General features: G+C 39.9%; 1 protein-coding gene across 36 annotated transcripts in view; it reads right to left on the reverse strand.

Annotated features, from left to right (window-relative positions):
- Positions 1–24,800, reverse strand: part of LOC123276114 (ATP-binding cassette sub-family D member 2-like) — a 212,720-nt gene that overhangs the window by 54,529 nt on the left and 133,391 nt on the right. For 6 of the 36 annotated variants that reach the window (XR_011500350.1, XR_011500351.1, XR_011500344.1 and 3 more), the window contains exons 2-5: positions 24,426–24,597; positions 24,074–24,278; positions 23,465–23,520; positions 2,333–2,427 (exon numbers count right to left, since the gene is read on the reverse strand). The exons of 3 other annotated variants lie outside the window; for them this stretch is intronic. The gene's annotated coding sequence lies outside the window, so the exon portion shown is untranslated. Of the gene's footprint in view, positions 1–1,983; positions 2,126–2,332; positions 2,428–3,801; positions 3,855–10,413; positions 10,512–10,578; positions 10,768–23,464; positions 23,521–24,073; positions 24,279–24,425; positions 24,715–24,800 lie in introns of those variants that run through there. 27 more of the 36 variants (XR_011500357.1, XR_011500354.1, XR_011500359.1 and 24 more) reach the window with 17 other exon arrangements.

Below are 24,800 nucleotides of genomic sequence, written 5' to 3' on the forward strand. Positions count from 1 at the left end.
TGTTTTCCTCAGTGGAATAGTTAGACAACAGAGGTGGGCAATTTAGGAAAGATAACTTCTTCTGTCCCTGCTTTAGAATTTCTATTACAAACAAAACCCAATCCTTAGCAAGATTTAAGAGCGTGGGACAAACACTGCTAGATGTTGAACTGCTGGGAGTGGGCCCACGTTTTATTTATCTTTGTATCCAAGCACATCCGCAGTGCTTGCCACGAGGCAGATACTCAGTGAATGCTGGGTGGATCAAGGATTCCTCTGTGTTTTCATGGGGTATTTATATGGTATGGGAATTCAGTCATTTTTTGCCCCACTAGGTAGAGATGGATGCTTTCTGTTCTCCATGTTTACTTTGAACACCATTTAGCTACAGGGATGTTCTAAAATGAAATAATAAGGCAACCAGCTTTAATACGATTTTATATATACAGACAGATACACTTTCTGACCACGTGCAGATATGAATGCTCTCCCTGGAAGATGCTTTTGTAACCTAAATTGCACTAGAATGAGGTTAGAGATGGGGAAGAAAGGGAAAGTGAGGTCAAACTCACAGCTTAATTTCCAGACAGGATTGCTGCTTTAAAAATGAATTTCAGGGGCTGCTTGGCATACTTGGCCCAAGCACTGGAGATTTAACAGTGATTTGTGATTTGGTGTGACCCAGAACATGGCCCAATGGTCCTCTATCCTTTGAAGCAGTCAGTCTGTTCTCTTGATTGCTGTTCTGGACTGTCTCACCGTCACTCCCCATCAGGGCCCCATTCCTTCTGCTCTGTCCTAGTGGAACAGTCCCTTGACCTTCATTCTCCCACTACTCTAGTCTCGACTTCTCCTCGTTGCTAGATTACTCTATTATTGCTTCTCAAATTGTGGTTCCCAGACCAGCAGCATTAGCATTGCCTGGGAACTTATTAGAAATGCAGATTCTCGGGCCTCACTCTGGACCTACTCAAGAAGAAACTTTGATGTGGGGCCCAGCAATTTTAACAAGCAAGGTAATCTCCAAGGTGAGAACCACTGCTGTACGTAAAGCTCAGTTCTGAGCATATCACCCCTTTGCCCAATACCCTTTATTGCTTTCCTGCCGACAACCACATGAGTGTGTGTGTGTGTCTGTGCGCACCCTTCTATCCAAGGCCTTCTGCAATCAAGCACCAGCTCAGGTGTCCCCACGCAGGGAGGTGTGTTCCACAGTCATCCTAATGGGTTACCTGCTCTTCCCTTTGCTCTCCTGCCACCTCTCTCTGTTAATGTTGGGTCCTCTGCTAGAAATACCCACCTCCTCCCTCTCCTTGGAGAAACCTTACTCATTCTTTAAGGCTCACTGAAAAATTAATATTTATCTAAGGAATCCATACCTGTGCCTTCAAAACCAAATAGTACTGAAGGCTTTATAAAAAGCCACGGCAGGCCCTCCCCAACCTCACAACCCCAATCCTTCCTATCCCTCCAGTTCCATTCCCCATGGAAACCACTTGAGCCATTTCTATCATAGGTGTTCTGGTGTTTACCTCTATTTATATAACTAATATGCAAATACTTGTATTTAAAAGTAATTTTAAAATATTAGACACTAACTTCTTGCCGTGGTAGATAAAATTTGAGTAGGTAAAATTGCAGGTGGATGAAATTTGGTCGACACCCCATTCCCCTCTTCACTCTTCTCAATCTGTCCTCACTTAAATCTTTATTCATGCAAAGTTCATCTTGGCATGGAAGGTGACCCCTTTCCTGGAACGTGTTCAGAGACTGCTCCTCCCCTGCTCCCACAGAGCTGTGTATCTCTCTTAGTGCACTGTCCCCCTTGCCCTTCCATGTTTGTATGTATGTGTCTCCCATTCCCACCAGCTTGTAAGAGCCAGGAAAGTCTAATCCATCTTTTACTTTCTCTGAATCCTCCCAGGGCAAAGCACAGGGCCTGGGATATAGTACACACTGAGCAAACGTGGCCAATTTAACGGTAAAGTAAAATATCTGCCTGACCTTTGAAGCTTGCTGGTGTGACAGCAGTACTTGGAATGAGTCTTCCCGTTCCAATGTGGCTTTCCAACATTATTGTGGGGAATAGTAAACTGGAGTCAGGAGACTTGAGCCACACCACCTTCTTGGTGACTTCTTTTAAGACCTTGGGGAAGACACTTAATGGTTTTGCTTCCATTTTTTCATCTATAAAGTGGCAACAATAATATCTATGGACAGAGTTGTAGGGAGGACCAAATACAACAGCACAGGTTATCAGGCATAAGGCATTACATTGATTCCTTATGTTTAAAACAAAAAGGCAAACCATTTTCTGGTAGCACATAGGGCTATAACGAGCATTAAAACCAACCTTTAAATAGAAAACTTTATTTTTAGATGATCCAGGGGGTCTTTCTTCCAAGATCAGCCTAAGATTTTTTCGGAGGAAACTGTATTCTCATTGTCCTGAAATTTGAAGCAAGAAAATTCAATCATTTAAGACCATTTGCCTATTCTGACTTGTTGATGAGAAATCACCACTACTGCCACCCTTTTAGCCTCCGAAGGGATTGTAAGCTTTGTCTTGATGTGATGGCTCAAAAATAAAATCTACCAAAGGCACGTTTTCTAAGCCTTGTCTGGCTCTACCCATTAGAAAAGTGTGAGCTACTGTTCTATCAAAACTAATTATATTTTAAATCTACAACCAAGTCTCAATTACCAAGGTTAATGGGACTACATGCATACATAATTCTCTCTTACATTTATACAGTGCTTTTAACTTCTTCAAAGCACTTTTCACTGTACTGCATATATAAAACAGAGGCATTTTTTAAAATCCACAAATAAGGTAAAAAATAAATCTTAAGATCAATAATTTCAACTGTGTACCTGTCAAAAGCTATTAGAACTTGCAAAATTGTCTAATAGGACTTTCATTGCCCTACTCTCCTCTCGACCCCTCTCAACTAAGGCCAGAAAAGACCGAAAGATCTGGAGGAATCTCCAGAGGAGAGGAAGCCAGAGAGGGAAGGAAGCCAAGGACCTGGGCCATCCACAGCCTGGATCATTAGCTCCAGCGTAATTGAGAATAACTGACTGTATGTGTGACTATGGCCAGAAAATCCAGAAAGAGATGAAAAGGCAAAGAAAATGACGTGTGAGTAACAGTATTTACAGGGTCTGTCTTTGTCATTCTCTCAACAAGCATTATTGAGTGCCTACTGTAATGACAGGTGCTTTCAACAAAGAGGATGGACACAGCAATGAACAACCCAGGCAAGACTGCTATTTTCATAGTGATGACCTTCCTGAATGGTGCAGACAGACAACAAACACAAAGACACACAACTTCACATAAACAGATAACTTCAGGTGGCACTAAGCTCTGTGGAGTCCATAAACACAGGAATGTGATAGAGCCTTGGGGAGGGGATGCTGTTGTAGATAAGGTCACCAGGGAAGGCCTCAGGGTATCTGAGCTGCAATCTGCGAGAAGAGCCCACCCTGTGCAGGTCTGCAAACCAGATGATGGAATGAGTGAACTCGCCAAGTATGCTAGAGGGAGAGGGGTCCAGGCCAGTTTCAAGGGGTTCCAGGAAAGTCACTGTTCTGTGGTTATTCACTTTGTGTCCTTTTGGGGATATTACTAAAACCTCTCCAGGACCCCGGATTTATTGCCTCTACAATGTGAGTTGCTAACACTGATCACCTGGACAGGGGAGCGCTGAGAAATAATGGGTAAACAATTGTGAGGAGCCACATAAATGCTAAATAATGCTCACAGTAATAAGCTTTTATTAAAGTCAGCACCTTGATAGGCAGCTCACAATCAGATACCTTGGCAAATGTGTGAATTGATGTGGCTGCTCCCTGTGCACACCAGCACCATCCTTTAAAACAGAAAAAAATAAATGAGCCTATGGTCATGATATTCGAAGTAGTTAGTGATCAAACAACTGTCTGGAGAGAAAGCTGGTGTGTGAAGTGTACAATGGGAGCAGGAAGATAACGGCACATCACAGCCCAGCTCACGCAGAGGATAACTCATGAATTGACTGGATGCTTGCTGGTGCACACACCATCCACTCCAGGGTGGTACTCTAACCCCATCAGGACTAGGTGCTGCCACCAAAAGCCCCAGCAGACAGGAAGGGGAGTGAGAAGGAGCCAGAACAGAAGCATCTCTGGCAGCAGCCCTCTCTGGCCCTCTTGGCCTTGGAAAGCCACCCCTGGGAGAGGACTGAGCAGCCAGCACCAAGGGCCCTACCTTGGAAGGGCACCAAGGAAGTGGTGGGGGGGTGTGAGGGAGGAGGGATGAGCATTGCATTTCTCCCTACGAGAATGAAATATCCCAACGCCAGGAGAGACTTCAGTTGTCGTTAAAACTGAGCCTCCCCACACAGAGATATGAGTCCACCCGTTAGAAGCAAATCTTCCTCCCCCAAAACCTCCCCCCAAAATATAACATTAACATCACAAAAAATGAATTCTTTTTTGTGGGTCCTACCATCTCTTTGATATAAATACACAAGTGCCTAAACATTCTTTCCCATCTTCCATCCCACATCGGCAATCAGATTGTGAAACACACACACACACACAAGCACATGCTCACACAAATACCACACAAACCCAAGCACATGCTCACACAAATACCACACACACCCAATTCCTTTGTTAAGCCCTGGCTCAGCTATTATAAGGTACCTGTGGAGTGTAGGTCACATAGCAGAAAAGTTTAAATTACTGTTGCTTCTACTCTGAAAAGCAGACAGGAAGAAAAGACAATAAAAAAGAAAACACTTATTTTAAGGCTGAGACTAAACACTCTACTCCACGTTGACTGAGGTCACTTTCCCACTGTGGGATGGGGAGAATCGAGATGATCTCTGAGGTGCTATGAACCCACAGTGCAGACTTCATGTTTTGAGGCTTGACTAGAAACGACAGGGACGTGAAAAAGAACATGGCGAGATAATCCTAGTCTTCAGGAAATTATGGTTTAAACTGGGCTGGAGAAAGACGAAGATCCTCAAAAAAATCTAATTGATTTTAACCAAATGGAGTAATTTTAAAATGTTAAATACACTGGGATATCATATTAAAAGTATTCTGGGAGAGCATGCCGCATGGGACGTGGTAAGTGCTGAATTTTCTGCTGCTAAGGGAGGCATTCCTATCTGCCAGTGTCTCATGCTGCTCAGACCTGAATCATTCATTTAGGTAGACCATTTGTCCAAGTGCGTCATTTCCCAAAACAGCCAATGAAGGAATCCAGGGAGAACTGTCCTGAGGAGATGTGGTCATCCTCAAGGCCAAATCAGTCTAGACTAATATGGTTTTTAGCAAGACTGCCCAAAGGGCTTCTAGACTTTGGTAAGTGTTGTTAATGCCTTGGTAACAATGGACTGTTGATAAGGTGGGAGATAATGTCAGAAGGAAGGAAGGTACCCGCTCACATCTTTTGCTTTTAACTTAAGCTAACCCATAAAATCCATTATCAAACCCCAAGGAATGCTCCCAATTATTGTCTTGGACCCTTCATTTTGCTTTGCTTTGTTTTTTTTTTTTTTTTCAACTCTCTATTTCTGTTTTTACCTGGCACTGACTTGCTTGACTCCTCTTCTCCTCTCAGCTTCTGGCTCTGTGCTCCCCCTTTAGACTTGATGAGTAATTTTGGTTTTCCTGCTTTTCACCTTTGGCACCCCTTCAAAAATGGGTTAGGTTTATCTTCTGGCTCTTTCTACTTCTGACTGCTTGGAAGTTTGGATCATACTTAGCCAAGTTTTGATCCCAGGACCTTTCCCTGGCTTTGACCTGTCTCAGTGGCATCTGTGCTGGGCTTGACTCCTCCAGGTGAGGGCGTTGGCAAGAGGGAGGATCAAGCAAAGATCAAGCAAGGAAACAGGAAGAATACCTGGCTCAGCTTAAACTGTGCAGGGCACTGAGGCCTTGCTGGCTGTCCAGTCTCTGACTCCTTCTTCCTCTGCTGCTTTCATTCCCTCCCATCTCTGACTTTCAATTTTTATTAAGTTTCCACCTTCTGACTGGTCAATCCTCTTCTAGCATCCCTTTGTAAGATTGAAATGGGAGTGGGAGTGATATCCATTAGCCAAAATAAGTTCGATAGCTGGGAGAAACTGCTGAATCTCTGGTGTCTTTATAGCACTTATCAAATCCCAATTAACCATATTAGTTGGCAAACTGCTCTGGCTTCCCAGGGAGTCAGCTGGTAGGTGAGTCAATAAATATCTGTCAGATGGATGGATGCACACACACTAGTTGTGTAGCATGGCATCAGGTACTTTAAATAATACAAAGTATAAGACTTCATCCTTGGCTGAAGAAGGACATCTTCTCACGGCCCTTCACAAAAGGACTGTTTGGAAATATCACCAAGCGCTAGACCAGCTTCGCTATTTCTTCTAGAAAACAAGAAGAAATCTCTTGTTTCAAGAGATGTTTGTGTCATCTCTTAATGCACAACTGGCTTCATGTGGGCAAAAGGGAACGTGAGCAAAGCCCTGGTTAAAGCATAACAGACACCCTTGGGCTAATGAACTGTCGAAGGTATTAGTGTCAGCGGATTTTCTACATAACTGCTTTGTAAACAGCAACACGCATAAACCATAAACAAGGAGAATGAAGTGAGCACCCACAGACCCACCACTCATGTCAAATCATACAATGTTGATATCACCCCAGAAGCCTCCACTCTCCTGTCTGATAATCTTTCACTTACTTTTCTTTATAATTTCATCACCTTTATAAACTCCCATAAAACATTTAGTTATATCCAGTTTGGGGATCAAAATAGATTAAAAAACAACAATTGCAGGTGCATTCAACATTGGACATGAAAAAGAAAACTGGTCTTTTAATAAGATACTTGAAGTGTACACTTTCCGTAGGTGATCAAGACATTTACTCTTTCATCCATTTTTATGTTTGCTGACTGCCAATCACTCTACTCCTTAATACTTCAAAGGTATTTTTCCCAAAGCTGCCTTTTGTCTTACACTAAAGCTTTCCCGGACTCAAGTGAATTTTGAAGGAGATTGAGCTCATCATGATGAAATGGATGTTGACATTCCATAACCATCACTGTAATTATTCCTAATTTGTACTTTGCTTGAAAAACTCTCTTCCCTTGCCCCCTAAAGTCTGTACTTTCAGAATAGCATCTACAGCTTTAATTATACCTGACAATAAACTACTCTCACCACAAAATCTTGTTAATCACGGTGTGTGTTACTATCTTCAAATATCCTGTTTTTTTAAAACTGCATTTATATGAGGTTCCCAAAGAGTTACAATATTAGCAATGAATGTTTTAACTGTTTCTGTAATTACTGTTTGTAATTACTACAAATCAAAGTTGTGCAAACTTTGGATTGGAGGCTGGTTGAATTATCTACCAAACTGGGGTGAATGGTCCTTTAATCAACCGTATACTGAACAAATCTACAGAGTAAAAGCTGAGATGGAATTTGAGTGACTTGGTGTCCATCGAGAATCAAATCTGATGCTGTAGTGTTAACAAGGGACTTCAGGTCCAGAATAATTCTGTTAATCACACTTCTTCCAAATTAGTCAGTTAATGTTGTGGGTCCTGACGAGACAGGATTTAGGAAGGCAGAGAGCGGTGGGGAATGCTCCTGGTGATAGGATCCTTAGAGCAAAGGACAGAAGACAAAAGGAGAAGGCTGTATTCGTGAGAAGTGAGCTGGACCATAACCGCTATAATTATAAGCTTATAATGTCACCACACTGCTTTCTGTAATGTAATATTTTTGTTGTCTGTTATTTTCCTTGATTCAGGTTTTGTATTTTTCATGATGTAATAGTGAGATCTAGTCTCATTTTTCTGTGTATTTGGATACATTGAGTAGAGTGCTCTGGCTGAGTAAAGAGTTTCACATATGGGAGACTTGAGAAACAAGAGTGGCAAGGAAAGTTAGGTCAGATTATGAAAATTCTTAAAATGTTTATATTGGACTTAATCCTTCAGAAGTCATTTAGTGTTCTCTTTTCTTTTTTTGTAATTGAGAACACCAGGAGAAAAGGAGTGTTTTTGATGATCTATTTTATTTTATTTCTTTCTCTTTTCTTGGAGGAAGATTGGCCCTGAGCTAACATCCATGCCCATCTTCCTCCATTTCATCCGTGGCTCGCCTGCCACAGCATGGCCTGATAAGCAGTGTATAGGTCTGTGCCAGAATGGGAACCTACAAACCCCAGGCTGCCAAAGAGGAGCACACAAACTTAACCTCTACACCACCGGGCTGGCCCCATTTTTGGTGATTTCTAAGGGGTAAAAACTAGGCAGGGAGATTAGGTAAGATGATATAGCAAAAATTCAGGCATTAAGAAATAAGGTTAGACTAGACTGGCGATGGCGGCCATGGATTGGAAAGGAAGGAAGGATGGATGCAGCACCATAAGGGAAAAATTTGCTTCTTTCCCTTTGTCTTTTCAGCCATTTGGGCTTAACGGTGTTCAGTGCTCCTGATTTATTTCCTTTCCCATTTATATTTTCCTTCTTCCCTTGATAATCTACTTTTGCTTTCCCATTTTTCCCTCTCTTCTCTCCTTGGTTTGCATTCTTATCACCTTCCTTGATAGGACGATGACTGAATCAGGCAGGTAGACATCAAATGGGAGATCTGAGTAGAAACTAACTATAAGATTTACTAATTAGAGTATGTTGCTGCTTAAAACATTTTTTTAACCTTTCATCTGCAGTTAAAAAGAAGAAAAGAAAGGTGAGGAGGCAAAAAAGGAGAAGAGAGGAAAAGGGAGAGACTCATTTATCCATTCATTCAAGAAGTGCTGTGTTTCCAGAGAAAGAGAGAGTGCCAAAGAGATAGAGAAACACCACACAATAATTTGTGTTATTGTAGTTGTGTCATCTATTTCCCCTTCTAACTCAGTTGGGTAAAGTAGAGATGCCAGATGGGAGGCTAAAGACTAAGGTGACATGGGCAGTCTCCCTCCCTCCCTTATTGCCTGCTGCTTCTCATATCAAAAGATGGAGTCTACATCCCTCCCCCTAGGCCTCAGTGACTGGCTCAACCAATAGGATGCTGTGGAGGTGACTTTCTGGGACTTCTGAGGCTAGGCTGTAAGAAGCCTGGTCTTTTGGAATATTTCCTCTTGGGATGCTTTCTTTTGGAACCCAGCCACCACTCTGAGAGATGCCTAAGTCACATGAAGAGGCCACATGCAGGCCCTCCAGTTGGCAGCCCCGAATAAGATAACAGCCAGCATCCTCAGCAAACACAGAAATGAACCATCTTGACATCCAGCAAAATAGAGGCAAAGAGGATTTCAGCCCAAGATGACATCTGACTGTACTTCCTAGGAAACCCCAAGCAAGAACTGCCCAGCGAATCCCAGCCAATCCACAGAATAAGAGACAAGAATAAGTTACTGTTTCAAGCTACTCCACTTTGTTGTGGTTTGTTATACAGCAATAGATAACTTTTTTCATCCTTACACGAGACACAAAGAATATCGAAAGTTTGAAGATTCATAATGCCACCCGGAATGCATGTATATTTTTTACATATTTTTTTCCTTTTAAAGGTCACTTTCTTATTCATTAGCCTTGAAATTGGAATTTGAATTGACCTTGATCAGAAATCCTAAGAAATGCTTAAGCAAATAGTTTAAGCACTATCATATTTTGAGTACTAGCTCAGGATAAAGTGGTATTGATGTGACAAGAATAATGGATGTGTAATTAGAAGATGGAGTTTAAGTCCTAGTTCTGTCATGTATTACTGTGTGGCCTACAACAAGTTATTTAACATTTCTGCTTCCTAGTTTCCAACGCTATAATGTAATCGAAGGTATTTAGTGATGCATGACAAAACACAGACATTCAGTGAATTTCCATTTCTTTCCTTCCTACGAAAGTCCTGTACTCATTAGTGCAACCATATCAGAGCCTATCATACCGCTTCCTAAAACTAAATATTTTTATTATGTATCAAGTATTTCCCTTGATAACTATTTCATAAGCTTCCATAGTGTTGCCTTTACTAGTGTGATCTGCCTCACTTTTTCTGTGGGATAGTTTACTTAATAGATTTTGGGGACTCATCCTGTTGCTGGATTCTTACAAAGACTCTTTTGTGATAACCTTCTTTGGTTTTCAAGGACATGACCCTGTTTCTCAAGTGTGGTTCCCTACTGTAGCATAAATGTTAACAAGTTAAATGCATATCACATAAGAATTTTAATTGTTCATCATATATTTATGTATTGAAATATAGAGTCGAATTGATATAATTGGTAACATTACCCATTTGCTTTGATTTGAGATGTCAAGTGATTGAAAAAATTTTTAATTCAGAATTGAATTACCTTGCTTATTTGAATTTATCATTTTTGTGTAATTAGGATGAACTAATTTAATTTGCAGTTATCCTTAAATGACTTAACTGATGTCTGCTGAGGTTCTTAAGGCCACAGGATTATGGAGTCATGCTGAACATCACTCTGTCTCTTAGGCTTGGAAGTACAAGTGCACCTTGTGAAGCCTGGAGACAGAAGTTACAAGCTTGATTTTTCTCCATTAATGTTTTTTTTCTGTTTTGTCCCCCTCACCTCACTCTAGGCTGCTGCATGTTTCCCAGAAGCACCACACATTGCATTTGGAGGTGGTCCTCCTTTTCCAACTTTGTTCTGATTTTATGTCATTTTTACTTGGTGTTGAGCTCACATCTCAGTTCTGCAAAGGAAAGCTGGTTATTTATCTGGTAACTTGTGGTTGGAATCCCCAAGACAGTGCTCTTAATAGAGACTGATGGTCCTTTAGCAAATATTGCTTTTTGATGATGCATTTTAATAAGCATTTTAAAAATCTGGATACCAGACTACCGGCTAGGGTACCTGGAAGCAATAATTTTAAAATAGTGTTTTTCAAACTGCAGGTCCTGACCCATTAGTGGATTATGAAATAATTCTAGAGGGTGTGACAAGCACTTAAAAAACAATGAAACAAAATGGAATAGATAATATTAGAGTGTATTACACGTAAAAAGTTAAGAACAGTTTCATAAAATTTTTATATTCTTTTGGTGTGTGTGCGTATATACTGATTTACGATAAAAAATAATTTATAGATTTATTTTGTGAGTTGCCATCAAGAGAATTTGAAAGTCACTGCCATGGATTTAAAGTTATCTGAAACAGTTTTGTAATACAGTGTTTTGAAATGAAGCCCCAACAATATATGTAACAAATAAAAGTGTAGATAGGTTTTAGTTGCAAATTTAAAAGGGACTGGCAAGTTACTTTTCCTGAGAAGTCTAGCCCTGGGATGACTGGGTATTTTCCAAAGGGCCAGGAACCAGTTATCCCAATAAATGGTAGGGGCCTAAATGCTCTCTCCCTGGGAGGCTCTGAGGTCATGTTCCTCATCTCACTTGTAGTGCTGCTGTTGCCCTGCTGCAGTGGCTGTTGGAAGTACTGCGTCTTCCCTAACCAGATCAGAAGGACCCAGTTTTCCCAAAGTCTTGGTCTGCCAGAAAGATGGCATTGCACTTCTCCCCGATTTGTGGGACCTGCACCCAGCTTGGAGAGCTGGAAAACTCCAGCCCTTAACTCCCCTCTTTGCTAGGGAACCACGTTTTCCTTCCCACTGGGTCCTTGGAAGATGGGAAGCAGCAGTAAGGTTACTTGTGTTTTATCCACACCATGTGAGTCTGTGCTTTCGTGTGAAGGCTGACTCATGTGGAGGAAAGTTCTCTGCCTAGAATTATAAAATTAATGCTAATCAGAGTAATGCAGCATCCCGCTTCCAATCTGCTAATGAGCTTTGGGGAGAGATGGCACATCTTCCTGCAGCTGATGGATGCCCCTTTTAGAGGATCTACAACATCCTCCCCAGGTCTTCCCTCAGCTGGGCTAACACACTTCAGAACAGAAGAATCCTCAGGGCAGGATGGGACCCCTTGCTTTTCTGGTTCTTGTCCCTTGAATTTTCCAAACTTCTCCTCACTTTTCAGTCTACTCTCTCTGCCACTAAAATGGCTGCCTATTAAACTCATCAGTGGAAGCTGCCATACTGTGTCACTTAAACTTTTTCCATCTGCTTATGGTTTTTACTTGTTTTTCATAGAAAGCCCTGACCTAAATCCCTACTCTTCTTTTATAATGCTTTCATTTTGACCTTACTACTGCTGAAAGTCAACCAAACTCATTCATCACTGTCCCTCCCCCCAATCTCCATTAACATTATCCTGTTATCCAGGTTTTTAACATACACTCAAGAGATTGTCAACAAAAATGGACTAAACCTTTGCATGGAACTTCTCTACCTCCACATGGGACATTTTCAAGAATAGGAGCTTTCAGATGAATTAACCATGTAGATAAATTTGTTACCAACACTAGAATCTCATTCTAAAATATTTTCTACAGCTCAAAACATGGCATGAGGCAGATTCCTATTTAAGAGAAAGGGTCTTCTTTTAAGTTGTCTTGAAGATTCTGAGACTGTCCTTAAGAGCAGTGCTATGAGAGGATATGAGGCACAATCTCAGTCACCCCAAGAGTTAATTTAAATGGAGAAAGTGAGATGGTTTCCCAAAGCACTGGAATTGATTTTTCCCTGAGTCTCTCCATAGTTGTAGATTCTGATAATCACAGAAGAAAGAGAAGGAAGAAACTTGGTGTTCCTTCTAACTGCCTCATTTCACAAACCAAGAAATTGAGGATCAGAGACATGAGGTCATTAAAGTCATCTAGTTACTTAGTTGCTTACTTCGACTAGGGTGGTTTCAGAAAGGATGCAGGAAAGTACAAGTATTTGAGAGCTACTTAGGGACTGTATTAATCAACACTGTAATAATCAGCTCTGTGTCCTTGGGTGCTGCGACAGCTGGGGGTCCACTGCTGCAGCTGAGAAATAAAGTGTGAGGAACAAACAAAAACTGAGGGAGTCCATCGCCACTAGACCTGCCTTATAAGAAAGGTCAAAAAGAGCTCTCCTGTCTGAAATGAAAAGGCAAAGGATACAAAGCTTTAAACAAGTTGATAAATAGATAAAATCAGAAAACTGCAACTCTGTATCAGAACATGTTAGTAAACAATTGTGATGCAAAGGTTAAAGGGAAAGAAAGCATTAAAAATAACATTAACCATTCCAATTTGGTAACAAATTCACAATAAAGAAAGAAATAATTTTGACAACAAAAATAGCAAGGGAAGAAGAAAAGGACAGAACTTGCCTAGTCAAATGAAGGAAAAATGCTATCAGCAGAAAAAGAACTATCTCATCTGTGAGACCTTTTATATAAACCTCATGGTAACCACAAAACAAAAATTAAGGCAGAGTCACGAAACATAAAAAAAGAGGAAACTGAAAAACACATCACCAAAAACCGTCAAGCTGAAATTGTAGTGAGAAACACAAGGAAAAAGAAACAAAGGAAATATAGAGCAACCATAAAACAAAAGATAAAATGGCAATAGTAAGTCCCTATATATCCATAATCATCCTAAATGTAAATGGATTGAATGCACCAATGAAAAGACAGAGAGGCTGGACAGGTTAAGAAAAAGACCCAAAACCAGCCAGACTTACAAAGAAAAAAAGGGAGAAAGCTCAAATAAACAAAATCAGAAATGAGCAAGGAGAAATAACAACAGACTCTGCAGAAATACAACAGATTATAAGAGAATACTACAAAAAACTATATGCCAACAGAATGGATAACCTAGAGGAAATGGATAAATTCTTGGACTCCTACAATCTCCCAAAGCTCACTCAAAAAGAGGCAGACAATTTGAACAGACCAATCACAAGGAAAGAGATTGAAACAGCAATCCAAAACGTCCCAAAGAATAAAACCCCAGGACCAGATGGCTTTCCTGGGGAATTCTACCAAACTTTCAGAGAGGATTTAATACCTATCCTTTTCAAGCTATTCCAAAAACTTAGGGAAGATGGAACACTTCCTAACACATTCTATGAGGCCAACATCACGCTGATACCAAAACCTGACAAGGACACCACAAAAAAATAGAACTGCAGGCCAATATCACTGATGAACATAGATGCAAAAATTCTAAACAAAATTTTGGCAACCCGAATTCAGCAATTCATCAAAAGTATCATACATCAGGATCAGGTGGGATTCATACCAGGGACACAGGGATGGTTCAACATCCACAAATCAATCAACGTGATAAACCACATCAACAAACTGAGGAATAAAAACCACATGATCATCTCAATAGATGCAGAGAAGGCATTTGACAAGATCCAACAGCCATTTATGATAAAAACTCTGAACAAAATGGGCATAGAAGGAAACTACCTCAACATAATAAAGGCCATATATGACAAACCCATAGCCAACATCATACTCAATGGGCAAAAACTGAACCCCATCCCCCTGAAAACAGGAACGAGACAAGGATGCCCTCTATCACCACTCTTATTCAACATAGTACTGGAGGTCCTGGCCAGAGCAATCAGGCAAGAAAAAGGAATAAAAGGAATCCAAATAGGGAGGGAAGAAGTGAAACTCTCGCTGTTTGCAGATGACATGATCTTATATATAGAAAACCCCAAAGAATCCATTGGAAAACTCTTAGAAGTAATCAACAACTACAGCAAAGTTGCAGGGTATAAAATCAATTTGCATAAATCAGTAGCATTTCTATACTCCAGTAATGAACCAACAGAAAAAGAACTCAAGAATACAATACCATTCACAATCGCAACAAAAAGAATAAAATATCTTGGGGTAAATTTAACTAAGGAAGTGAAGGACCTATATAATGAAAATTACAAGGCCTTTCTGAGAGAATTGGATGACGACATAAGGAGATGGAAAGACATTCCATGTACATGGATTGGAAGAATAAACATAGTTAAAATGTCCATTCTACCTAAAGCAATCTACAGATTCAACGCCATCCCAATCAGAATCCCAATGACATTCTTTACAGAATTAGAACAAAGAATCCTAAAATTCATAGGGGGCAACAAAAGACCCTGAATTGCTAAAGCAATCCTGAGAAAAAAGAACAAAACGGGAGGCATCACAATCCCTGACTTCAAAACATACTACAAAGCTACAGTAATCAAAACAGCGTGGTACTGGTACAAAAACAGGTGCACAGATCAATGGAACAGAATTGAAAGCCCAGAAATAAAACCACACATCTATGGACAGCTTATCTTTGACAAAGGAGCTGAGGACATACAATGGAGAAAAGAAAGTCTTTTCAACAAATGGTGCTGGGAAAACTGGAAAGCCACATGTACAAGAATGAAAATTGACCATTCTTTTTCACCATTCACCAAAATAAACTCAAAATGGATTAAAGACATAAAGGTGAGACCTGAAACCATAAGGCTTCTGGAAGAAAACGTAGGCAGTACACTCTTTGACATCAATATTAAAAGGATAGTTTCGGACACCACGCCTTCTCAAAGAAGGGGAACAATAGAAAGCATAAACAAATGGGACTTCATCAGATTAAAGAGCTTCTTCAAGGCAAATGAAAACAGTATTGAAACAAAAAAACAACCCACTAACTGGGAAAAAATATCTGCAAGTCATATATCTGACAAAGGCTTAATATCCTTAATATATAAAGAACTCTCGCAACTCAACCACAAAACATCAAACAGCCCAATCAAAAAATGGGCTGGAGACATGAACAGACATTTCTCCAAAGAAGATATACTGATGGCCAATAGGCACATGAAAAGATGCTCATCATCGCTGATCATCAGGGAAATGCAAATCAAAACTACACTAAGATATCACCTTACACCCGTTAGAACGACAAAAATATCTAAAACTAATAGCAACAAATGTTGGAGAGGTTGCGGAGAAAAAGGAACCCTCATACACTGCTGGTGAGAATGCAAAGTGGTGCAGCCACTATGGAAAACAGTATGGAGATTCCTCAAAAAACTCAAAATAGAACTACCATACGATCCAGCCATCCCACTACTGGGTATTTATCCAAAGAGCCTAAGTCAGCAATCCCAAAAGTCCTGTGCACCCCAATGTTTATTGCAGCACTGTTTACAATAGTCAAGACGTGGAAGCAACCTAAGTGCCCATCAACAGACGAATGGATAAAGAAGATGTGGTACATATTTACAATGGAATACTACTCAGCTGCAAAACAGAACAAAATCATTCCATTTGCAATAACATGGATGGACCTTGAGAGAATTATGTTAAGTGAAATAAGCCAGCGAGAGAAAGATAATCTGTGTATGACTCCACTCATATGAGGAATTTAAAACTATGGACCAAGAACAGTTTAGTGGATGCCAGGGGAAAGGTGGGGTGGGGGGTGGGCACAAAGGGTGAAGTGGTGAACCTACAACATGACTGACAAACATTAATGTACAATTGAAATTTCACCAGATTGTAACCAATCAATAACTCAATAAAAAAAAAAGGGGGAAGGCCCCTTAAAAAAAATAAAATAAAAAATAAAGATGAAGACAAACACACAAAAAAAACAAAAAAAGAAAAAGACCCAAAAATGTCCTGCCTCCAGGAGACTCATCTCAGCTCTAAAGAAAAATATAGGCTCAGAGTGAACGGGTGGAAGATGATACTCCAACCAAACGACAACCAAAAGAAAGTGAATGTAGCCACAATTCTATCAGACAAAATAGAGTTCAAGCCAAAAAAGACAAGAGACAGAGATGGGCATTATATAATGATAAAGGGGATGATCCATCAAGAAGACATAACATTTATTAATATATATGCACCTAACGTAGAAGCACCAAAGTCTATAAAACAACTATTAACAGATCTAAAGGGAGAAACTGACAGCAACACCATCAGAGTAGGGAACTTTAATACCCCACTTACATCAACGGATATGTCTTCTAGAGAGAAAAATCAACAGAGAAGCGTTGACCTTAAATGAAACACTAGACCAGATGAATTGAATAGATACATATATAATATTCAATCCAAAAGCAGCAGGATATACATTTTCTCTCAAGTACACATGAAACATTCTCAAAGATACACTGTTTCTTGGGAAACAAAACAACTCCCAATAAACTTAAGGAGACTGAAAAGATATCAAGCATCTTTTCCAACCACAATGGTATGAAACTAGAAATCAACCACAAGGAGAAAGCTGGAAAAGTCACAAATATGTGGAGCCTAAACAACGTGCTATTCATTAACTATTGGAACAACAACAAAATTAAAGGAGAAATGGAAAAATATCTGGAGACAAATGAAAAGGAAAATACAGTGTACCAAAATCTATTGGATACAGCAAAAGCAGTACTAAGAGGGAAGTTCCTAGCAACACAGGCCTACCTTGAGAAACAGGAAAAATCTCAAATAAACAATCTAACAATACATCCAAAAGAATCAGAAAAGAAGAAAAATGAAGTGCCCAAAGTCAGGAGAACAAAGGAACTGCTAGAAATCAGAGCTGAAATAAATGACATGGAGAGTAAAATGAAAATAGAAAAGATCAGCGAAACTAAGAGCTAGTTCTTTGAAAATATAAACAAAATTGACAAACCTTTAGGTAGAATAAGACAAAAAGAGAGAAGCCTCAAATAAATAAAATCAGAAAGAGAAGAAATCACAAACAATATAACAGAAATACAAAGGATTACAACAGTATTCTTTATCAATGTTATAAACTACATTAACAAAATGAAGAATAAAAATCACGTGATCATCTCAACAGATGCAGAGAAAGCATGTGACAAGATTCACCACATATTTATGATAATAACTCTCAATAAAATAATTATAGAAGGAAAGTACCTCAACATAATAAAGGCCATATATGACAAACCAACAGCTAACATTATACTCAATGATGTAAACTGATAGCTATCCCTCTAAGAGCAGGAACAAGACAAGGATGCCCACGCTCACCCTTCTTAGTCCTAGCCAGAATAATCAAGTAAGAAAAATAAATAAAACATATTCAAATTGGAAAGGAAGAAGTAAAACTGTCACTACTTGTGGATGATGAGATTTTACATATAGAAAACGCTAAAGAATCCATCAAAAAACTAAAAACAAACTAGCAGAAATAAAAAATCAAGAATATAATCCTATTTACAGTCACAACAAAAAGAATTAAGTGGGTAGGAATAAATTTAACCAATGAGGTGAAAGACCTATACACTGAAGACTATAAGACATTGTTGAAAGAAATTATAGAAGACATAAAGAAATAGAAGGATATTCTGTGCTCATGGATTAGAAGAATTAACATAGTGAAAAAGTCCATATTACCTAAAGCCATCTAGAGATTCAATGCAATCCCTATCAAAACCCCAATGACATTTTTCACAGAAATAGAAAGAAGAATTCTAAAATTTATTGGAAACAACAAAAGTCCCCAAAGAGCCACAGCACTCCAGAGAAAAAAGAACAAAGCTGGAGGCATCACATTCCCTAATTTCAAAGTATACTACAAAGCTGTATTAATCAAAACAGCACGATACTGGCAGAAAAGCAGACACAGATCAATGGAACAGAATTGATAGCCAAGAAATAAACCCATACATTTAGGAACAGCCAATTTTCAACAAAGGAGCTAAGAACATACAATGGAGAAGGGAAAGTCTCTTCAATAAACACTTTTGGGAAAATGGACAGCCGTACACAAAAGAATGAAAGTAGACCATTATCTTACACCATGCACAAAAATTAACTCAAAATGGATTAAAGACTTGAATGTAAGACCTGAAACCATAAAACTCCAAAGAAGAAAACGTAAGCAGTAAGCTCTTTGCTATCATTCTTAGCAGTATCTTTTTGAATATGTCTCCTCAGGAAAGGGAAACAAAAGAAAAAATAATGGGACTACATCAAACTAAAAAGCATCTGTATGGCAAAGGAAACATCAATAAAATGAAAAGACAACCTAGCAATTGGAAGAAGATATCTGCAAATCATTTATCCAATAAGCGGTTGCTATCCAAAATATATGAAGAACTCAACAACAAAAGAACAAACTTAGTCAAGAAATGGGCAGAGGATTTGAACAGACATTTTCCCAAAGATATACAGATGGCCAACAGGCACATGAAAAGATGTTCAACATCACTAATTATTAGAGAAATACAAATCAAAACCACAGTGAGATATCACCTCATGCCCATCAGAATGGTTATTATTAAAAAGACAAGAAATAAGAAGTGTTGGAGAGGGGCCAGTGCCATGGCCAAGTGGTTAAGTTCGTGTGCGCTACTTCAGCAGCCCAGGGTTTTGCCGGTTTGGATCCTGGGCCTGGACACGGCACCACTCATCAAGCCATGCTGAGGTGGCATCCCACACAGCACAGCCAGAAGGACATACAACTAGAATATACAACTATGTACTGGGAGGGTTTGGGGAGAACAAGAAGGAAAAAAAGATAGACAACAGATGTTAGCTCAGGTGCCAATCTTTACAAAGAAAACAGAAGTGTTGGAGATGATGTGGAGAAAAGGGAGCCCTCATACACTGCTGGTGGGAATGTAAATTGGTGCAGCCACTGTGGAAAACAGTACAGAGATTCCTCAAAAACTTAAAAATAGAATGACCAGGCATGACATCAGCATCACGGCGGAGTGAGCTCTTCCCTTAGACTCTCCTCCCTAAGAAACAATGAAAAGGACATTCATAAACCAACAGAGGACAGGCACACAACACAAAAGACATCTGAGAGACCCATGCAGCCAAATGTCTGAAGATGGAGGTGCTGGACCCCCCAGGAGGAAGAAGGAGGAAGTAAGGGGATCTCCTCTCCCTCCCCAGCAATGACCTAGGGCACAGGACCATGCACAGCTCTGAGAAAAGAGGGGCCTGGGGGGAGACTCTGTGGGAATGCCTTCGCTCTCCAAGTTCCCTCACATCCCATAGGAAAGCTCCACAGAGGAGGCTAAGCTATTGTGGGGTTGTCTTCATGAAGCCAGCACGCCAGGAGGACAGACAGTGAGGGCAAAGTGAGAACACTCACGGGATGGCACATGCAAAAGAAGTGCCCCTCCCCCTGCTGGGCTCACAAGCTCAGCCAGTCAGCCAGAGCAAGGGACCCCGTCTAGAGTGCCCATGCGTACATTAGCAAAGCAGCAGCTACAAGCAGGCAATCGCAGATGGGTCCTGTCAGCATAGATTCCAAAGGACAAGCACAGACACCAGGGATCACAGCAGGCTCAGAATACACAGCTCCTGAAGCTCCTCCAGTGGTGGCAGGTGGAATCTGAAACCAGATTCTATCTATGTGAAGGCACAAACCAACCCCATCAAATAGTATGAAGAAATATATTAATAGTCCAGACCAGAAGGAAAATGAAAAGCACCTAGAAATCAATCCTGAAGGCACACAAATTTACAATGTAAACGACAGACAATTCAAAATAGCTAACATTTAAAAACTCAATGAGTTACAAGAAAATTCAGATAGTTCAATTAAATCAGGAATAAAGTTAATAAACAGAGGGAATACTTCACAAAAGAGATTGACCCTATAAAGAGAAACCAATCAGAAATGTTGGAGATGAAAAACACAATGAGATAAAGAAAAATCTGGATACCCTGAATTACAGAGCTGACATTATGGAAGACGGAATTAGCAATCTGGAGGACCGAAATATAGAAAGGCTTCAGATGGAGGAGGAGAGAGAATTAAGACTAAAAAGAAATGAAGAAATTCTCTGAGAAATATCTGATTCAATTAGGAAATGCAACATAAAAACTATGGGTATTATAGAGGGAGAAGGGAGGGAGAAAGGAGCAGAAAGTCTGTTCAAACCTGGGAAAGGAGCTGGAATTACAAGTAAAAGATGCTAACAGAACTTCTGATTACATCAATGTAAAAAGACCTACTCCAAGGCATAGAGTAGTAAAACTGGCAAAAGTCAGTGACAAAGAAGAAATATTTTTAGAGGCAGCAAGGCAGAAGAAAATAACTTACAAAGACCATATCAAACTTTCAGGAGATTTCTCAGCAGAATCTTTACAGGCTACGAGAAGGTAGAATGAGACATTCAAAATTCTGAAAGACAAAAACCTTCAGCCGAGAATACTCTATCCAGGGAAAAATATCCTACAGATATGGTGGAGAAATAAAAACTTTCCCACATAAACAAAAGCTGAGGTAGTTCATCGCCACAAGACACCCCAAATAGGAAATGCTCAAGAAGACCTTCATACCTGAAAAAGAAAAAAAAGAGTTCACAGAGCCTTGAGCAAGGAGATAAATAGGCAGCCAAAGTCAGAAAATTGCAGCTCTCTACCAGAACAGGTTAGCAAAAACTTAATTATGACATGAAAGATAAAGGCAAGGAAAACATCAAAAATAACTATAATCTTGTGATTTTAACCACAACATCACAACACAAAACAGAATATGTTATGACCAACAAATCAGAGGAAGAGGAAAGGGATGGACCTGGCTTAGACCAAGGAAATAAGAGGCTATCAGAAAATGGTATATCTCATCTACGAGATTTTTTATACAAACCTGATGGTAACCACTAAACAAATAATCAGAACAGAGACACAAATGATACAAAAAAAAGAAAACTGAGGGGCTGTCCCAGTGGCATAATGGTTAAGTTCACATGCTCTGCTTCAGCCACCCAGGGTTTGCAGCTTCAGGTCCAAGGCACAGACCTATGCATCTCTCAACAAGCCCTGCTGTGCTGGCATCCCACATACAAAAAACAGAGGAAGATTGCCACAGATGTTAGCTCAGCAACAATCTTCCTCAAGCTAAAAGAGAGGAAGATTGCTTACAGATGTTAGCTCAGGGCCAGTCTTCCTCACACACAAAAAAGAGAAAACTGAGAAAACCATCATAGAGAACTACCAAACTGAACTGGCAGTCCAAAATACACAAGACGAGAAACAAGGGAAATACAGAACTGGAAAATAAGTGATAAAATGGCAGCATTAAGCCCTTATATATAAATAATCACTCTAAATGTAAATAGATTGGATTCTCCAATCAAAAGACAGAGTGGTGGGATGGATTGATAAGACTCATCAATATACTGCCTTCAGGAAACACTCTTAGCTCTAAAGACAAACACAGGCTCAGAGTGAAGGGACGGAAGATGATACTCTAAGCTAATGGCAAACAAAAGAAAGCAGTTATTGCAATACTTACATCAGACACAGTAGACTTCAAGATAAAAAAGGCAATGAGAGACAAAGAGGGGCAGTATATAATGATAAAAGGGACACTCCAACAAGAAAACCTAACACTTCTAAATATACGTGCACCCAACAAAGGAGTACCAAAGTACATAAAGCAACTACTAACAGACCTAAAAAGAGATATTAACAACAACATAATAATAGTAGGGGGCCCCAACACTCTACTTACATCGATGGATAGATCATCCAGACAGAAAGTTAACAAGGAAATAGTGGAATTAAATGAAAAACTAGACGAGATGGACTTAATAGATATATATGGAACATTCTATCCACAAATAGCAGAATACACATTCTTCTCAAGTGCACATGGAGCATTCAAAGGACAGACCATATGTTTTGAAACAAGACAGGCCTGAATAAATTTAAGAAGATTGAAATCACATCAAGCATCTTTTCTGACCAAAATGGTATGAGACTAGAAATCAGCTACAGGAAAAAAGCTGGGAAAGTGACAAATATGTGGAGACTACAGAACATGCTACTGAACAACCAATGGATCATTGAAGAAACTAAAAGAGAAATCAAAAAATATCTGGAGACAAATGAAAATGAAAATACACCACACCAACTCATATGGGATGCAGAAAAAGTGGTCCTATGAGGGAAATTCATAGCAATACAGGCCCAGCTTAAAAAACAAGAAAGATCTCACATAAGCAATCTTAAAATACAGTTAGAAAATGAAGAACCAACAAAGCCCAAAGTCAGCCGAAGGAGGGAAATAATAAAAATCAGAGCAGAAATAAATGAAATTGAAACCAAAAAAGAAAAAAGAATAGTAGAAAAGATCAGTGAAACCAAGAACTGGTTCTTTGAGAACATATGCAAAATTGACAAACCCTTAGCCTGACTCTCTAAGAAAAAAAGAGAGAAGGCTCAAATAAATAAAATTAGAAATGAAAGAGGAGAAATTACAACACATACCACAGAAATATAAAGGATTATAAGAGAATACAATGAAAAACTATATAGCAACAAACTGGACAATCTAAAAGAAACAGATAAATTCTAAGACTCATACAACTTCCCAAAACTGAATCAAGAAGAAACAGAGAATCTGAATAGCCCAATCACAAGTAAAGAGATTGAAACAGGTTGCTGAGTGGGAAACTACTTACCCTGACAAAGTTACCCACTCAAAGCTAACAGCCAACATCACAATTAATAGTAAAACATGGTATATTTTTCCTCAAGACTGACTTGATTTCTACTATTTCTACTTCTCCTTTTCCTTTAATGCATGGATCCTGCTAAACCTTATAAATCCACTACAATATAAAATGGGGAATGAATAAAGAGCTCACCTGAGGGATGTTCACTTTCTGTGGCTCCTGGGCGAGTACAGAGGACTGTGGTTCAGCTGAGGGGACAGAAAGAAGACAGGGGTCCTGAGATTTAGCTGTCTGACAGCTCTTAGATTCACCTCCTCAAATCTCAGCACCCCAGTTGGGGATCATCCTCCCCATAGGCACAGGGCCCTCTGGGCCTTGAAAAGGCACAAGAAGGATCATCGACAGGCAGCAACACCTGTCTTTGTGTGATTCTGAAATGACCATGGAGCTGAAATCTGAAGTTTTTTACTGAGTGAACATAAACTTTACTCGATTGATTTAACAATAACGCATGCGTCCTTCTGAATAACAGAAAGAAATAAAAACAACCGATTAGTTGAATTAAAGTACGCCAAACGACAAGACACTATTCCTTCATTAAAGTTAACTTAGCAGGAAAATACTCAGTATGCATCATTTATCTATTTTTCTCAGTAATATTATTTAACCCCTGGCATACACAATCCACGGAAAGCCTAGTAAAAGAGATGGGAGGATTTAAGGCAGGAATTTTTAATTGTTCATTTCAGCTGGGAAGTATTTCTCAAAAGGCCCTTTTGATAGATGCTTTTGGTAACTTACCTGTGAGAGAGTGAACTGTCACAAACTGCGTTTCCCTGGACAAGACACTGAAATTTTCAGGCCCAATGTCTTTAAATCTTTCAAAAGAGTTAGAAGTAGGTGACCTCGGAAAACTCTTCACAGATCATCATTCTTGGATCCTGTGACGTCAGGATAACGTCACTAATGTCACATGTGGTGGTGGACATGTGTGACAGCAGCGCATCTGTAAATAGCGGGGGCCATTTAAGGGGACTGGAGACAGAACTTCCTCCCTCTGCCTGGTTGTCCCTTACCCCCAGACCTTGCCCTCACGGCTCTCCAACAAAGCAGGCTTTCCTGAGCAGCCTGCCCCTGGGCCACCCCAGCTCACCTGTACTTCCCAGGGACGGCCCAAATGCCCCACTGTCACACAGTGTGGTGGCTCCTGAAGGTGGCATCATCATCAAGTCTGGTTCATTCTGGGCAGGAGGATCAAGACCTGCTTCTGATCTTGCAAATCTAGCATCTGCTCCTTTCTGGGCTCTTGTCTCTGCTCTGAAGCTCTGGAGAGAGGTCTAAGGTCAGAGGGGCGCTCTCTTCCAGGTAAGACTCCCTCACAGAGGCCCCCTGCTTCCTGCCTCACAAGGGCTGGTTTGTTTCAAGGCAACTGGGACATGGATCTGAGAAATAAATTCATTTTAGGGGCAAAAAGTCTGACTCTTGGAATTCATTATAACGTTAGACTTCAAGGACAGAAAGCCTGACA

The sequence above is a fragment of the Equus asinus genome, unplaced genomic scaffold (genome assembly GCF_041296235.1).
Source record: "Equus asinus isolate D_3611 breed Donkey unplaced genomic scaffold, EquAss-T2T_v2 contig_197, whole genome shotgun sequence".
NCBI lineage: Eukaryota > Metazoa > Chordata > Mammalia > Perissodactyla > Equidae > Equus > Equus asinus.